Here is a 19,671-nt window from a genome sequence, read left to right on the forward strand (position 1 = left end):
CAGGATTTCAGTCACGTGACAGACTTAAGTCAACAAGTTTCAGACTTGCTTGGATCAAACGTTTGAAAGCCTCGACTTGACGTGGTATTGATGTGACTCCACTCGTGTAGAGACCAGCTCATGAAGCAAGTATCATGGAGGGAGCGCCATCTGAACATATGGATTTTAGGATTACATTTAAAAAATGGCATCATGTAAAGGTTTACAACTGAAAAATAAGAGACACGACCACGATAACATCCAGCTTTACCCATCATGATAAAACCCACCAAGACATGCAGGCTAAGCTACGTCAGTTTAGCTCTGCAACCTGCGGCTCTGGAGCCACATGACGCTCTTTAGTCCCTCTCCCGTGGCTCCCTGTGAATGTCTTAAAAAAATGTAGATATTATTAGTTTTTACATATTTATTTTAATTTTTAGATAAAATATTTTTTGACTGAATTAACAATTTAGACTAAAAAGGAATAAATAAATATGTCCCAAAAAAAAGTCCCAAAAAAAGAAAAACAGAAAATTAACATATATTTTTCGCAAAATAGCAAAAATTTATATAAATATTTATTTATACAATATATAATATAAATTTATATACATTTATATACATAAATAAATAAATAAATAAATAAATAAATAAATAAATAAAAATCTGAAACCTTATTTTGATAAAGGAAAACAAGAAAACCTAGGAAAAATAACCAAAACATGTCCAAAAACAAAAGAAAAAGGCAGAAAATGACCATATAATGTACAGAAAATTGACAGAAAGTCAGAAAATTCAGTAAAAAAAAAAAAAAAAAAGACAGAAGTGAAAATGTGAAAACTATAAAATATCCAAAACAAAAGAAATCCCCAAAATTATCCAAGAAAATGTCCACAAAATGATCAAAAATCTCAGAAAATTGATAGCAAAAAAGGAGAAAAAAAAGTAAAAAAAATAAAATAAAATAAAAGTCATAAAATGTCCAAAAAAGGGAAGAAAAATTACCAGAATGTGTCCATAAAACTGACAGAAATTTGACAAAGGCAGAAAAGTCTAAAAATGCCTGAAAAACAAAGTCTGATAAATTACAACCCGAAAAATTAAAAAAAAAAATTAAAAAAATTCCAAAAACAGAAGACAAAAGGTAGAAGAAAATGAATCTTAAAATGTTGGATACTACATATTTTCTGTTATGGTGCAGCACTAATTAGCTCTCTCTACATTAGACTAATACATGATTTGGTTCCGGGCGGCACGGTAGTCGAGTGGTTAGCACGTCCGCTTCCCAGTTCTGAGGTCTCCGGTTCGAGTCCAGGCTCGGACCTTCCTGGGTGGAGTTTGCATGTTCTCCCCGTGCCCGCGTGGGTCTTCTCCGGGTACTCCGGTCTCCTCCCACATTCCAAAGACATGCATGGCAGGTTAATTGGGCACTCCGAATTGTCCCTAGGTGTGCGTGAGTGTGGATGGTTGTTCGTCTCTGTGTGCCCTGCGATTGGTTGGCAACCAGTCCAGGGTGTCCCCCGCCTACTGCCCAGAGCCAGCTGAGATAGGCGCCAGCAGCCCCCGCGACCCTTGTGAGGAATAAGCGGTCAAGAAAATGGATGGATGGATGGATGATTTGGTTCCTGCGATTGGTTGGCAACCAGTCCAGGGTGTCCCCCGCCTACTGCCCAGAGCCAGCTGAGATAGGTGCCAGCAGCCCCCGCGACCCTTGTGAGGAATAAGCGGTCAAGAAAATGGATGGATGGATGGATGATTTGGTTCCTGCGATTGGTTGGCAACCAGTCCAGGGTGTCCCCCGCCTACTGCCCAGAGCCAGCTGAGATAGGTGCCAGCAGCCCCCGCGACCCTTGTGAGGAATAAGCGGTCAAGAAAATGGATGGATGGATGGATGATTTGGTTCATCACATGTTTAAAGATTTTGCGGCTCCACACAGATTTTTTGTGATTTATTTGACTGAAAATGGCTCTTTTGAGGGTTAAGGTTAGTTTAGCTCACCTGCTTGTCAAACATGAACTAAACTTCATGTGTGTTACACACATTCAGTTAATAAGAAAATCAACTTACTTAATGACTTGCAAGTTGCAAATATGACTTTCTCCCACCTCTGATAGAGGTTATGTTTCACTTAACAGTCTCATGCCAGCAACACCTGCATTCAACGAGTGACCGACAAGAAGGAGCAGCAATGTTGACTCCAAAACAACATCCCTCCCTTGAGCGGGCTCGGCTGCGTGACAGACAACCACGCTTGACTCGCCGTCACCGGCACTCGCATCGGGAGCCCAGCAGCAAATCTGCTGCTACCCGCCAACCGGCCCGCATGCCATCGACGACCTCTCACCTGCGCGTCACCGGCGACATTCCAAATGTTGCATGCAGCAAAGGAAGACTACTGAGTTAATATTAGGGATGCAATGATATCCAAACATCACGATACAATATTATCACGATATGAAGGTCACCATACGACAATTATCATGATAATTATCATCATATTGTGGGGAGGTTGTCGATACAAAAGGTCACAATATTGTAAAAAAAAAAAAAAAAAAAAGAGCTTATACTAAAAAAAAAAAAAAACACAAGCAACATTGTGTTTTCGTACATTACAGCAATGAAAAATATTACAAATATTATAATACAAATATAATATCTATATTGAGGAACTCGTACAAGCACACTGAATTCCTACACATATTGACTATGTTCACTAGGGGTGTTTAAAAAAAATTGATTCGGCGATATATCGCGATACTACATCGCGCGCTTCTCGAATCGATTAAAAAAAAAATCGATTTTTTTTTTTTATTATTATTATTATTTATTTATTTTAAGAGCTCTGAATTGTTCATTCGGTAGTCTTACCGATTCAACGTCTTATCATCATTGCCTTTTTTTTTTTTTTTTTTTTTTTGTGTGAATCGATTTTTAAACTTCCATTTTTAATGGAAAAATATTCAACAAAATGTCTGACTTCGGGTTAGGATTCACACCTTGAGCATGGAAGAATGTTATATGAACGGAACATTAAGCCTTAATATTTTATTTTAATGCTGTTCAAACATGAAACAGATTACAACCTCTATAAGACTGAAATTTCAGATAAATAAATAATACATTTTCATATAAATCTTACACTCTACAAGCTTACTGATTAGTATTTTCTAAATTTGAATGAAAAAAAATCGCAACAATCGACTTATAAATTCGTATCGGGATTAATCGGTATCGAATCGAATCGTGACCTGTGAATCGTGATACGAATCGAATCGTCAGGTACTAGGCAATTCACACCCCTAAATTGTTCACAGTCATATTATGTTCGCCTTCATCTGACCATTATCCTGGATTTTAAACATAGGAGGGCCAAAACATGCCTTGCGAAAATTCAACTGCACTAAAGAACTAGCCACCAGAGGGTATTAAAATGCTGCACAAATGGAAATCAACTTTTTGACTTTTTGAACCGATGTGCTGCTTTTAATATTGTGACATGACGACGACGATATATTGTGGCGGTTTTAATAATGGCAATATCACGATATTTCCATTATCATTGCATCCCTAGTTAGTATGTTTTTGTTCGACATTAAAACAAACACATGAGAACGTTTAACATTTCAGGTATTTTTAAATTGTGGAAAAAATATTTACTGCAGACAACTATAGAGAATTATGGTATTTACTTGTTTTAGTTTCCATTTAATTTTATAAGATGTACTGATAACCTTGATAGCTCCCTGAAGTTTTTTTTTTTTTTTTTTAGAAATGTAAAGTCTAAAAATTGTTTAATAAACATGCTTTAAGACATTATAACTTGGGCTGCACAATATATAAAAAAATATTGTTATTGGGATATTGGTCCATGCAATATGCATATCGCAAAGACATGCAATAAGTTTCATATGGAATTTTATGCTTTTATCTGAATTTGATCAGTCAGCCTCGAACTAAAATGTGCACTGCCATCCAATAAATTGAACATTATCGAGAGGTAATTACAACCACGCTTGACTCGCCGTCACCGGCACTCGCATCGGGAGCCCAGCAGCAAATCTGCTGCTACCCGCCAACCGGCCCGCATGCCATCGACGACCTCTCACCTGCGCGTCACCGGCGACATTCCAAAATTAACTAGGAATATATTGAGTTTGCTTATTTTACTGCATGAAAAAAAATTGAATTCTTTCATTAGATCCATCCATCCATTTTGTTTACCGCTTATTCCTCACAAGGGTCACGGGATTCTTTCATTAAATAAAATGTAATTTTTTTAGGTACATGTTAAATATCGCAATAATAGATATTGATACATTCAGCAACTATATCGCATATCGCATAATTTTCCAATATCATGCCGCCCTCATTACAACAAAGTCAAGATTGGCTTTTGTATTGTAAAAAAAAAAAAAAGATAATTGACTACTAATTTCGGCATCGGTATCGGCCCTGAAAAAAAACCCATATTGGTCTATCTCTAGTTGAAATTGAATTGACACTTTTGGGGTACATTAACAATCTCAGTCCAAAGTTAAAAAAGATAAATACTATACATTGATTAATGGCCATTTCCTAAAACATTTGTCCATATAATGTCAGTCACAATTGCTCAAAAGGTCACAGAACACAAAAAGAATGACAGTCCTTGTAATTTGTATGATGGCAAAACACCAAATCAAAAAGGAGTTGATACAACAGAAATTATTGTGCTAAAATGATCATTGCGGCAAATTTTCACCTCTTAAGCAATATCATACCATCTGCTGTTATCAGCTTGTGATTCCTTATTTCTGTATTTGAGGGCGGTGGGGTGAGGGAACGATGAAAACAAAAGATGAACGTGCAATGTAAACACAAATGGCTGCACAACCGGTATCGGGGGATGGGAGGGAGCCACAGCACGTCAAAACAAAAGCAGGATGATTGCGGGCCACATGAAATTCAGCCCCGGGATAAAAACGCTATCCAAGAATTTCCACAAGCAGATTTTTGTCCTCTCCGCAAGATTCCGTTTGGAGGTTTGACACAAAACATCGTCATGTGACTTGGAAGGTTCGATTCGGCAGTGACAAAGTGAGTGCAGCTTGTGCTGAATAATCGGATCTGTCCTCAAGCTCATTTGCAGTCAAAGCCGAACGTGGCAGTCGATGGCGGTGAGACAAAAGGCAGCGAGGGAGGAGAAAACACGTTCAATGCTCATCACTAGCGCAGGAAATCAAAATATATTCGTCTTTCGCCTTTCTTTTCTTCACAAGAGTAACCAGTTGGGATGTAACGATATCCAAACGTCACAATACGATATTATCACGATATGAAGGTCACGATATAATTATCATGATATTGTGGGGAGGTTGGCGATACAAGAAAAGGTCACAATATTGCAAAAAAAATAAAAAATGAGCTCATACTAAAAAAATAAAAAAAATAAAAATAAAAAAAAGCAACAACAATATTGCGCTTTTGTACATTACAGCAATGCTTCTAAACAACCTACAATCTCTAAAAACACTTAATATTGAGGCACTTACTTGATAATGCAAGTGCACATTGAGTTCATCCACATATTGACTCCGTTTTTAAACATCGAAGGGCCAAAACATGGCTTGTGAAAATTAAAATGCACTAAAAAAAAAAGAAAAAAGTAGCCACCAGAGGGTGCTAGAACTGCACAAATGGAAATCAACCTGACAGATGTGCTGCATTTAATATCGTGACATGATGACGACGATATATTGTGGCAGTTTTATGCATTATTATTATTATTATTATTATTATTATTATTATTATTATTATTATTATTATTATTATTATTATTAGTGTTTCACAACCGTTTATGAACCAAGGAAAATAAAATCTCACGACAAACCACCCAGCAAAAGTACAGGTAATGTTTTTATACTTATCAATTTACTCACCAATTGACTTACACATTGTGAAATTTGGCCCTGGTTAGGTGAAAAAAAAAAAAGTTCATTTTGATGATGATGAATGCAAAAACTTTGGAGAATCTTGGCTGACAGGCTGAAGGAGAGGAGGTCGTAACGGTCCCGGGAGGTGACAAAACTGCCGTCATCACCACTGAGCCTCTGCTACGGGCTACATGCTGACAAGTCGCATCAAGTCATTTCTCTTGCAAGTCACTTTCCATTTGGAAGTACTGACACTGACCGTCATCGCATTGGTGAAGCCAAATAAGCCTCCGATATGAGAATGTGTGCCTGTGAGTATTGTTGTATCATGCGCTGTTATATGCTTGCTTGTGTGGTAAGCTAACAGTTAATGGCCGTAGCATAGATGCTAGTTTCCATTAGCTGACTCTGTGTGGTGTTTTTTTGTTTGTTTTTTTACAATACATGGTTAGAATAATGTTTGGGTTAAACATTTTGGTGTTTAAACATACACTGATTAAACTTCTGGGAGTGGTAAATAAACAGCTTGAAGCAAGTAAACATTTTATTTCAAGAAGTGCACAAGAGTTTTTGTCGTTATACAACAGTCTCATTTCTTGACAGACAGAGAACGAGAACAAGCGCTAAGGAATACGTGTAGAAGTTTGATGAAATAAGGTGAAGCAGGACGAGTCAAACGATCACGAAATGTCACTTCGTATCGCCCGTTTCGATCGCAGTGAGGTCTCCAACAGAGTGGCTCACTAAAAAATTATGCACAGTCGCAATCAAGTACGTCTGCAAGTGTCATTATATATAGTATGACATCAAGGTTGTGCAGACCTTCTTTTAACACACAATTAACTCATTCACTGGCAGCCATTTTCACAGAAGCAATCTCCTTCACTCCCGGCTATTTTACTGGATTTTGACTGATTTTGCAAGGCCCACTGAATATTATAAATATATAATAAAAACTTGGAACCTGCCAAAAGAAAGATTAAAGTCTCTTATTTCTATCCGTTTCCATTTTGCATCAATTAGTATTAGAATATAACTAAGTTTCATCATTATTCACAAATCTGTATTTAGAATTGTGAGTAATTGAGCTTTTTTTCCAACATGGCCCCGGTTGATCTCCTTTGCTCTGCTGCCCCCTGCTGGCCATTTTGGTACCAGCTACCATTTCTTCAATTGTTCTTTGCAATTGAGAGGCTGCATCAAAGCCTTCTGTATGCTCTAGCATAAATAAAAAAATAAAAACGGATAAATACGTATTTGGCACACTGAAAACCTCTCAAATAGAACGTATTTATACGTTTTTGGGAGCAAATGAGTTAAGTTTAAGGTATATGTCGTAACTCACCATCCTATTAACGCTTCATCATTAAAGCGAAGTTTTCATGCTCTTCTATTCATGTTAGATAATGTTTGAACACTTGTAAGACTGGAAATGGTCTTTTAACATCACATGCAAACTGATTTCTAATGCGGAAAAAAAAGCTTTAAAAAGACTAATTGGATGAAAACCAGTATACATATATATATATATATATGTTTTTATTGTTGTTTAACTTAAGAAGTTGCCGATGCCCTTCTGTGCTTCTGTCCTGTATTTGGACACGTTAAGAAAGACTAATTGGATGAAAACCAGTATACATATATATATATATATATATATATATGTACATATATATATATATGTTTTTATTGTTGTTTAACTTAAGAAGTTGCCGATGCCCTTCTGTGCTTCTGTCCTGTATTTGGACACGTTAATACCGCCGCCCAGACTTTGACCCCACAATCGGCCGTCTTGGCAAACGTATAGCAAAAACAGAACCAGCTAATCCAAGAAGCATCTTGGTTCATGCAGGCGACTTGTACTCATGCGTGTCTTGTGTTTGATTCACAGATATGGCAAATTAAATTTAAAAAAATAACATAAATAAAATGCATTAAGGCTGTCTGTTAAAAGGGTTACCAGGTACTTTTCTGGCTCAGTATCTCATGAAATTTTAAAATGTACTGCATACATAATTGTCTTGGAGACCACACGACAAGGAGAAGTTTTTTCCCACCGTCATTTGTATGATCAAGTATCAATTCAAGGCAGAGACAGGGGCGTCTCACGGTCAACATGAAAGGACCCCCAAAACGTTCTGCTAAATGAAAATAATATATAGAGAGTGAATAATATTACGTTATCTACTAGCCGGGCAGAGCCCTGCTTCCATTTTTGTTGACGGAGGGAGGGTGGCCCAAAAATGTATTTCTAATAATAATCCATCCATTTTCTTAACCTCTTAGTCCTCACAAGGGTCGTGGGGGTGCTGGAGCCTATCCCAGCCGGCTTCGGGCAGTCGGCGGGGTACACCCTCAACCAGTTACCAGCCAATTGCAGTATAATAATAATAATAATAATAATAATAATAATAATAATAATAATAATAATAATAATAATAATAATAATAATAATAATAACTAGAGTAAATTGCGTGGGACTGATAAAAGCTGAATGCTAATAGCTGAATGCTAAGACTGCGATTGGCTGGCAACCAGTCCAGGGTGTCCCCCGCCGACTGCCCATAGCCAGCTGAGATAGGCTCCAGCACCCCCCACGACCCTTGTGAGGAATAAGCGGCCAAGAAAATGGATGGATGGATGGATAGATGGATGGATGGATGGATGGATGGATGGATGCTAAGATTTTAATGCATGTGAAATGCTTATGAAGTAAATTGAGAGATAAATTATGAAATTATGACCTCCTGGTTACTGGACAATGCACTTTACCAACTCTGCCACTGAGCAGTATCAGACACCTGGTAATGATGATAAGTTATATGTATGGAAGTGGGCGAGGAAAGTGATACTTATAAAAAGTTCAATGTCTGTCCCATTGAAAATGATTGGGGAAAATTTTATATTAAATGTTAAATTGTGCAAATACTGTAAGTAATGTGGAATCAGTTGATATATACCTCAGCAGGTGTCAATTTTTTAAGCTTGTCACGCCGCCACCAGAGTGGCGGTTCATGCTTTTGTTTTACAGTCATGTTCCTGTTTTATTTTGATAGTCCTGACTCTACTCTCACCCCAGGTCACTTACCCTTCCTGCAGCTCAATGATTACCGGTCCACGCCCATGATCAGCACCACCTGTTTCCAATCAACCCGGACAATAAAAGCCACCTTCATTCTCCAGTTGGTTGCCGAAGTGTCACATATCTCAGTGCATGGAAGCGGCCTCCCAGTCCTAGTACCACAGACCTTGTTTGATGCCTAGCCTAGCCTAGCCTAGCCTAGCCTAGCCTAGCCTAGCCTAGCCTAGCCTAGCCTAGCCTAGCCTAGCCTAGCCTAGCCTAGCCTAGCCTAGCCTAGCCTAGCCTTGCCTTGTGCCTTTAGTTTGCCCTGGTTTTCCTCCCTTGTGGAGGGCCTTTTGGTGTCCCTGTTTTTGAGTGCCCTTTTTTGTATCTCCAGTTTGGAGCTCTTTTTGTTCAGCCTTTTTTCCCTCCTTGAGAGGCGATTTGAGTTTCGTGCAATTAAAGCTGCAGCCTTGTTGGCCAACTTACACTCTGCGTCTGAGTCCTACCTCCTCTCGTCGTGTCAAAGCTAGTTGAAATTTGAACAGTGTAAATTGGAAGTATTATGTGGGAGTTGTTACGCGGCAAAAAAGTGTGGAGAATAAAAATCACAATAACATAAAAATTCCCACAATAATAATAATAATAATAATAAAACTAATGATAATAATAATAATTAGAATAATAATAATAATAATAATAATAATAGAATGCCAAAGCAGAGCACATACCTCCACCAAGGCTGAACTACTGAGAAAAAAAACGCAAAACATTCATACTAGAGCTTTGTATTTGTGTGCCCATCTTTTTGTTAGCTAGCATTGGATGATTCCAGTGATACCTGAATACATGGTCTGACGCACATGGTAAAAATATTGGACAATATGGTGTGTATACAAATACACGTGTACTTTTGTGTACATACACAAACACATACATATAAACAAAGAGTACTGTCAACACATGCTGTACATAGTATATACTGCATGTCGAATCCTATCCTATCCACCATGGGAAAATAAAACAAGAGAGCACAAGACCAGTGGAGTCTGGACCTTTGGTGTTTTGCCAGGTTTTGCAAATAAAAACGCTAAATACCAAAGGGTGTAGCCTTTCATTCTAATCCCAGCCTGTACCAAACTCAAACAGCTACTGTGAAAGACTTGGGGGAGAAAAACAAAACAAAACAAAAACCTTCATGACTCTTAGAGAACACTGGCTCTCTGTCACCTCGGGTCAGACCTCTTGCTTTTCTTTCTGGACCTCCGTGTGAATAAATAATACAGTCATTCAAACACATTCTCACCAAAAACTGACGGTGCTTGACCTGTAAGAAGATTTTGGATGAGGCTTCATGCCTCTTTGGCATCTGCTGTCAATTAGCATCTGCACGGGGCGCTGTCATGATGACCGGTGGCCACCAAGTCCCTTCTGAGTATAAATTGTCAATGGAACTTTCACTTGAGGCTGTTCCGGTTTTTTGCTGCTTAAACTTACAACGGAACATTTTTTTCTCACAGCCTGTCACTGTACCTAAAACTTATCGCATTCATCATGTATTAACTATGGATGTAATGGTAAACATCACAATACGATATCAAGATACGAAGCCAATGATACAATAATTATCACAACATTGTGTGGAGTTTGGCGATATTCAAAAAAGGTCACAATATTATATAAAAAAAGAGCTCATACTTAAAAAAAAAAAAAATATTGTGCTTTTGTCCATAACAGTAATGTTATATTATTGTTGTTATTATTATCATGTTTTATTATTATTATTATTATTATTATGGTGTTGTTGTTGTGCTGTTAATGCACGCACACATTGAGTTTGTCCCCATACTGACATGCCTCACAGGTATATTACGTTCCCCTTCGTCTGACAATTAGTGTAGATTTTAAACATAGAAGGGCCAAAAGATCCCTAATGAAAATTAAATTGCCCAAAAGAACTAGCCACCAGAGGGTGCTAGAACTGCCCAAATGGAAATTTAAATTTTGAACAGATTAGTTGCATTTAAATATCGTGAACATGTCGACGACAATATTGTGGCAGTTTTAATGTCACGATATCACACTTATCGTTACATCCCTAGTATTAACGGATGCTGACGTTGGGTAGCACAGTTTTGAGTTTGAGCAGTGAATATAACTACATGCATTCAAGTAAAGTATTTAATAAATGTTTACGTTTGTCCCAGGTCTTTTTTTTTTTTCATTTTATACTATGCAAATAACTGATTAGAAAAGGAGGATACAAATTTTTTTGAAGATGCCCTCATAACATTAAAAATGAACATTTCAAATTTGCGGCGCAAAAAATTTTGAAAAAAAATTAAGGGATAAATAAATCGTAATTAATAAAAATTCAAGATGTGATTAATCAGATTAAAAATGTAATTGTTTGACAGCTCTAATTATTATTCAAATATTATAACAAAGCTTTCTTTCCTTTTGGAATAAAAGAAATAAATACAGCTGCAAAAAATTACATGCTTTCCATTTTGTATAGAAAGTTGTCTGTATATATATTCTCAGTCATCCAGGACATGGTAATGTTAAAGTGTTGCTTAACATTGCAAATAGAGTTCATGAAGGATTTATGAATTCGGCAGTTTGAATCTGGAATGGATTATGACTTTCCATCATTTCTTACAGGAAAATTCGTTTTCTAACAAATATTAGGCTTGGCCTTGTAGGCCCCATTATAATAACATTACTGGAACATCGTTGTTATTATGTTGTTCTTGGCTTTAGGATGGCCATTCATATTCTCAATAGCAATAATCTTTAAGAAGTGTGAGAAAGCAGTAGACTGTACATGATACAACGAGTTTATACTTTATTCCCGGGATGCAATCTTTTAATGGCATCAACACCAAATGCATTATTGCATCTTTATCTATATGCACAGGAAGCAAAGTGCAATTAGCCTAAGTGATGCTGCAGTGGACAACTGAAGCCAGCATGGCAGGTTGGTGGAGGCGGATGAGGGATGCCAGTTTTTTGTTTTTGTTTTTTTTCCCTCCCCCTGGGACTCTCTCACCAGTTTCCATTAAGTGGGCGCTGCATGTCCTCGATCAACTTATTGCCGCAGAGTGGCTGCGAGCTTTTATGACCTGAACTTTTTTGCGATGACGTTGACTTGACTTGGAGTGTGAGATAATTTTTCATGAGCTTGTTTAATGCAGTTTCAACATTAGCGACACGCTTAAGTAATGGGGGGAAAGAAACTTCACTAATGATTCTAATGCTATCACTGTCGAATATTTTTAAAATGGATTACTCTATCGATTAATCAGATTCATTTTAATTTTGCATTAAAGCATCCCCCCCCCCCCTGATTTCTGTTTATTAAGCAGCGATTGGTGTTTATTTTCGCACTTCGTATTTGTATAGTGCTTAAATAAAAGAGGGGTTGATGTTGTACTATGTTACCAATTTGGTCATTGTTTTCCAAAGTAAAAACTGATGTTTGCAAATCTCTTATTTTGATTAAACACAGATGATAATCAGTCTTCTTTCATCAATGACGACAGAAATCAGTCAACAATTACTGTTGATATGCTGAAATCAAAGGATTTGGACAATTTTAAATTAAAAAAAATGGCTGCAAACATTACTCGATTATTAAAATAGTTGTTGCTTAATTTGATAATCGATTACTTGTCAATCGATTAATTTTGACAGCTCTAAATGATTCCATCATTTCTGTGCTGCTTATTCTCACTAGCATCACAGCCTGGTGATTCGATCTCAGATGATTTTGTGCGAGAGGTGGGGTTAACCTTGGTCTGGTCACCGGCCAATCGTAGGACACATCGAGGCAAACGACCTTCACACACAATGGGCCATTTAGAGCATTCAATTAAGCCTAACGTGCATGCTTTCGAAATGTGGGAGGGAATAGGGTACCTGGAGAAAATCAACACGAGCACAAGGAGACCAGAACACGCAAACTCCAAGAAGGAAGGCCGGAACACAGATTTGAACCCAAGACCTCGGAACTGCCACGTGGATGAGTGTAGCAAATAGCCCAACCAAATTAACACTTACAAAAAGGCACCTGCAGGATTGCCCAAATTCGCCCGATGATGTCAGCGAGGAGCTGCACATCCTACACACAGTAGAAGCCTTGCTACTCAAAGAAGTCTGGGGGCAAGTATGTTCAAAAGGTTGTACGTAAATCATGTCTACATCTATTGATCAGCACTCAGGCAGAGTAAGCACTCTATTGTGCTAGGATCCATTGTACTTTGAAGGAAAGTTTATTTCTTTGGGTGGGCGACCCAAGAAGGAAGAAATCCAGAGGGAGAGGGAGGCACTTTGCATTTGCGCTCAGGTCATTCTCAGGCTGCCGGGTCCTCAAGGGACAACCGAGGCGTCACGCAGCCTTCCCCTGAGGTAGAAAGCAGATGGCAGGGGATTAGCATGCAGAGCTAGCAGGGGGTGCCTTCTCCTCCTGCCTCGACCCAGGACGCTCCAGAGGGACAGAAATCAATAATCGGCATCCCACAGCGTGACGATGGAAAAAGCATGAAAAGCTGGTGGCTTTGATTCCGCAACAGACAGAAGTCCTCCGTTGTGTATAGTGAGACAAACGGGCCTGCATACGGTCGTGGGTGATAACTATCACGGTGCCGTAGACATGACAACAGACAAAAGATAACATCGGGCTGCAAACTTTTGAAGAGCGCGTCTGTTATGCCTTCATTTCCAAACACAGTCAATCAAGACTTCTCTTTTAACAGTACGTCTTTGGAATGACATGTATGCTCTGAAAAGAAGTGGATGATGATAAACGTCTTCCAGGAAATCAAGTCACAGCAATCAGGGTTTTGGATTTTGGATTTTGGACTTCAGCATTTACTTTTGAACTCCTCACGAAATGGAGGAGGTAGCGAGACACCATCCTTCCTTGGAGGTCGTTCACATCTGTCGATGCTGCAAAAACAATGCCGGTGGCTGCCTCTCCTACCGAGATTTATGAGGAGATTTAATGAGCCGAGCAGAGACTGTCAAGTCCCACCGGACGTCCACAACCCCCCCCAAACCACCACCCTCACTGTCCTGTGAGATCAGTCTGACAGAGGTTTCAAAAAAGAGAGAGAATCGAACAGAGTCCTCACTTGTTGGCTCGAGAACAGACAATTATCACCATCGTAACGCCAATTACTGCGGCGTGTTCAGGTCAAAGTTTCGGTCCTACTTGGGCGATTCCAGGGTCGAAAGAGAGAATGTGTTTTGGGTTTTCCGCTGCTGAGTAGTGGAGCAGGTGAGGAGAACAGAAGCTGAAGGAACGCTGGTGCTTGACGAGGATCATTCCTTTGAGGGGCTGGTTGCCATGGCAGGGGTTGCCTTGGAGAGGGGGGCCCCCATTATGCACTCACAGGGTAGTGGCAAACAACACAGACAGTTGGGGGATCAACGGGGGTGCGAATAAAATTCACAACTCAAAACCTAGTGAACTGCAGCAAAGTGTCGACTTGATTGTGATCAACTGCGCAGAAAAACCATTTTGGGCTCTTGGAGATCTTTTCCCCACAAACAAACACTCAATTGAGTTTCTCTTACAGATGTTTCAAACAGGAAGTTAAGACCGTCGTTAAACACAGTAAAACTGTTCCTTGCTGGGTGGGGTGGATGCTGGTGGTCGGGGGGGTACTCGCACACACTCGGCTTCTGTGTTTGCGACTGCACCATCCTTGCATTCAACCCATCTGGTACTCTGTGTCACGCCAGTTTGACGGAGCTACTGTGTGAGAGGGTCCTATGGATCTGGGCGGTTTCCACTCAGCCCCCGTTCGCTTGGATACTGCCCAGCATCCGCACATGCACAGAAACACACCACGTCAATCTGTGGGATGCTTAAAACGTGTCAGGCCCTGAGAGTCCGTTTCCTCCAACTCCTCTGAGACTCGCCTCGATGGGATTACATTCCAACCCATCTCCCTAATGGACGCAGTGGAAAACACTCTCTCATTGAGATGTAAAAAACATAAAAGCTTTGATGAACCAGATACGGAGTTGATACTTCAACAATTGAGCTCATTCATTCCTGCAAGCAGAGCAGCCTGCGTTACATGCGAGAGGACAAGGAGCAAACAGTCGTGCAGTTTATCCACCACATCTGGAAGTCATAACGGCCCAGTGTTGTGTCGCGGGGACGCTAAACACGGGGCTAGCCAAGGTCTCTGGGCCGGTTAGCGACAGACTTGTGTCTTCCCAGAGACGAGCCTGTAACATTACTTCAGATGTTTGTCGGAAAGAATGGATCACAAAAGCAATGACAATGATTGATTAAGTTACCTTTCGACTCACTTGAAGATGCAAGACTAGATTGAAATGTTTCTTTTTTTCGGCTCTTATTGGATCTGATTTTGACAAAGTGCCTTCAATACATTCCAGACATGTATGGAAGAGACGAAAAGTTCTGTAAACATGTGCTGCAAAACAGAGCCAAGTTCGCACAGCTGGGGATATATAGCATCAAGCGGAAGCCATAACATTACCCAGAAGACGTCAACGGCACAGTTGCCAGCATTCTTCTGGAGCAATTGGGGTGTGAAACAAAAATGAAAGATTGACTACATGTCATCGGCCTCTGCATGAGCCTACAAACACATACTGTAGCTACAGAACATAGCATCCCAGAAGTGCTTGGTGAGAATACCCTTGTTTCTTGAAATGTTTTAGGATAAACAACAGAAGGTATTGAGTAAGCAGACATTCCAGTCAGTCTGGGTTGGATCTTTGTCTTTTGGAAATGAAAGCGATTCCTAATTGGTCGCCGGGAATCTCCCCAGCACAGATTATTAGATGCCAATATCTGAGGAAGAATGCCCCGGATGAGTGTCCTCTCTGTCGAGGGGCATCGTCCGTGAGGAATGGAATGTGACACTGGCTGTCAGGGCTCGTTTGAGTGGGCTGCCCGCGATCTGGCCTGGCCCATGACGCGCTTTTACATGGGTGTCACGGTCCTTAGAACCATGGCAGGAGAATTCCAAGATTACTGCAGCAAACGGACTTCTAATGAAGAGTCCGATAGAGAACGCTGACCTTAAAGATGTTCAAGCCAAGACGGCCATTCTCACAGCTCTTTGAAGCACATCTGTACTGCACATGGGGAAGATGGAATCTGATGCAATGAATTGGAGGGATCTTTCGAAGATTTTTGTCAGCCAAGAAAGAACAATGACCTCTAAGCATCTTTGTTGAGTATAAAGTTAACACTATTTTACGAACCTGGCAATAGCCAGATTGATCATTGTGATTCACACAAGGGAGTTCACCACAATCTGGGACTGCTCCACTATGATTTTCTCAGGAAAGGCGGGACATTCCAAACAATACTTCAAGCTGATTGGACGATACGGTTTTCTGCGGGTCTACCTAACTTTTGTTTTGACCAATCACGGCCAGGAATGAAAATGTCGTCTTCGTTCTCGCCGTTTCATGAACATCTTTACTAGGGGTGGGAACTTCTGGCTACCTCACGATACGATACGATATGCGATACAAGGCTCACGATAACGATTATCACACCATATGATGATACCATGATTATCAATATATTGCTCAGGCCATAAATCCACGATAATCTACGATAAAACTAATCATAAAATAATAATAATAATAATAACAATAATAATAATAATAATAATAATAATAATAATAATAATAATAATAATAATAATATGAATATGAATATGAATATGAATAAATAAATAAATAAAAAATAATAAATAAATATCACTAAATAATAAAAAAATATATATAATATAATAATATTATATAAATAATGTATTATAATATATATAAATAATAAATAATACAAATTTTAAAAATAATTCATAATATAATAATATCAATAAATATAATATAAATATGTAATATAATATATAAACATATATAACATATATATAAAATAACAATAATAAACGATAATTAATAATAATAATAATAATAATAATAATAATAATAATAATAAAACTAAGCTCATGAGTCTTCTTTGCCTGAAGACTTGCATCCATTTCCCCGCCACTCTTATGAGGCGCTACCCCTAGTGACCCGCCAAGTAACTGCTCAATAATTCAGGAACAATGGAGCCGTTATAGTGGCTGTATATTAACTACAAATATCGGGATACTTGCATAGACGTATCGATAATCTATCGGGAGACAGAGTATCACGATTTATTGCGATATCGATATATCGTCACACTCCTAATCTTTACCAGCTAGAAATGCACGAAGCGCCTCTCGCTATTCAACATGGAAACTGTGAGTAATGCTGTGAGAACAGAATTAATTGCAGCATCCATTCGTCCATGTTAGGTAATGGTTAATTTGATCCCTAAGGTGTTGACGCTTCCTGGTTTCGTCACAGCTGCATATCCCACCCCCAAACATAATGTTGCTCTACGATCGGTGCTTCGGATCGGTGAAAATCAACGGGCGCGGTACAAGATGTATTCTCGTGAGTTTGTGAACTCATTTTGAAGCATTTTACTTCCTGAAACAAACTTTGTTCATGAAAAATGCACAAGAGAGTTCAAAGTTGAGCTTTCAAGAGCGTCACATGCAGGTCAGCAAAGCCCTTTTAACACTGCACTTCATCAGTGAGTCGCGCGGCAACATGAAATTACCGGTTGCTAGCATGCCCATATTTGGAAGTGCTGCCATAGCAACCTACCAGGAAGTGAAAAAAAACAAAAAAAAACAGAGAACTGGTCAGACCCAACCTCAACATGATGTACCCTTCATTGGTGCAAAAGAAAGCCCTGACTTTGCACATTTTAAGGAGGAGGAGGACACAAACAGCTAAGAAAAAACGAATGGCTCGGCAGGAACTTGTTTTGCTTAATCCTGCCATTGGCTACTTGTTAAATAAATCCACCAAAAGTACCCTATGTAACTCGGATAGCTCCTCTCCCCAGTTGCCTGATGATGCTGCCCCTCAGCACATACACAATGAATGGGTTTGATGTCGGCATGCTGCACTCTGCTAAGTGCAGTGTGAAAAGGAGCATTCTAGTGATGCATGTAAAATAGATCTGGGCCTTATTATTGGTAGAATTTTCCTGTACAAAACAACAACTCCACCCAACCAAAAAAAATTAGGCTTGGTGAAATGTGGAAGAGGTTTTCAAGTTGAGCATTCGAGAGCGCCATAATGCAGGTCAGTAGGTTGCATTCCTGTGACGGATGGAAGCGGATTAGGTTCTTCTCCCAACCTTAATCGTGGAAAGAATCACCCTGCCAGCTCCCATTAGACACCTGTCGAGTGAAAAGCACGGCGGGGACAACCAGCAGGAACCATCCTGGAGACCCTCAAACACCCTTAAAGATGCTGCACAAGTTACTACAATGCACCTGAGAAGATCCACTGTTATTAAACAAAAAAAATAAAAAATAAAAAAGGTCAACAAATGACGATTTCTCCCTCTGCAAACAGAACTAAATCAGCCAGTCAATCCATGAAAGATCCCTTGAATCCGGTCCAAATGGCACTCAGCTGCCAGGAAGTCTCAACTGCACAGTGCGCTTTCCAAAGAATGATGACTTTGGACTGCAGCAGGTCAGGTGGTGGATGGAAAAGCCCAAAATTCTTTATTTTGTTGTTGTCGTATTTGAGGCAAAAAAAAATAAAAAAAAATCAGCTTGTGACTGAGGTCATTCTCATGACCTTGCCAGTGATTAACACTCAATCTGCTCTCGAAGGGGCGTGTCCTTAAGCAAGAAGTAGGTGAAACCTGGCAACGCAATGGCAGCACGCATGCAGGAAAAGACCTCATCTTGAAATGGATGTCAAAGTGGGAGGAGTTTAGAATGCAAGTTGCGGGCCTTTACTTGCCAGATGTAGTCTACACAACACAACATATGTTCTCAGCCATAAAGATGACCCTGACATGAACCATGCAAGAATTATCTGCAGGCCAGCTGCACTACAAGCACAACATCCGATGCGTGGGAATTCCTCCTTTTCACATGAATATTGTCAATGTACAGACTTTCAGGTCAGAATTGATTTATCTTATATTATCTTTATTTCTTTTCAGAATGCAATTTTTTTTCTTTTGAAACATGCCATCACTGCTTATTGGGGGGTAGGGAGGGAGCAAAACATGATCATTTGAATTTATAGTTTGTTATATTGCAAGTGAAAAGAAAGGGCGGGGTGGAGGGTCTCATTTCGATGATTAAAATTATTAGTGGGGTGGGGGGTATCTACACCAAGGTAAGGTGAGGGAGGTTGCAAGGACAAAAATGCGACAGGCCAGCTAGGCTGATGAATGAATCTAATACATCCGCACATCATGAACCATAAAGACAAATTTATAGACCGAGTTTAAATAACGTGCAAAACCACATTTTCATCCCACAGTCCAGCTTCCACAGCAGTGGATGGTCTGGGAGACACGCCGGTTTTCAGCACCTAGCAGGCGTGGACCAGAACAAAAGGCGCCGGCCGGCTGCAGCCTGTCGCGACTGCGCAAAAAAAAAAAAAAAAAAAAAAGCGCACCGGCACACAAGCATGCAAGCAAGAAACCTATCCAAGAGGAAAATTAACAGCAAATGAGCACTTGAATTATTGCCATCCTTCATTAATTGCGCTCACTGTGTAAACTTCCAAATCAACATCAACACATTGTTGCACTTGCACACGATAGATTAGTGGACAGCGACGCCACCAACATTCGCATTATT

At 39.5% G+C, this 19,671-nt stretch overlaps 1 protein-coding gene across 11 annotated transcripts in view; it reads right to left on the reverse strand.

Annotated features, from left to right (window-relative positions):
- Window positions 1–19,671, reverse strand: part of LOC144014206 (uncharacterized) — a 58,982-nt gene that overhangs the window by 38,712 nt on the left and 599 nt on the right. The gene's annotated exons all lie outside the window — the stretch shown is intronic.

The sequence above is a fragment of the Festucalex cinctus genome, chromosome 2, assembly GCF_051991245.1.
Source record: "Festucalex cinctus isolate MCC-2025b chromosome 2, RoL_Fcin_1.0, whole genome shotgun sequence".
NCBI lineage: Eukaryota > Metazoa > Chordata > Actinopteri > Syngnathiformes > Syngnathidae > Festucalex > Festucalex cinctus.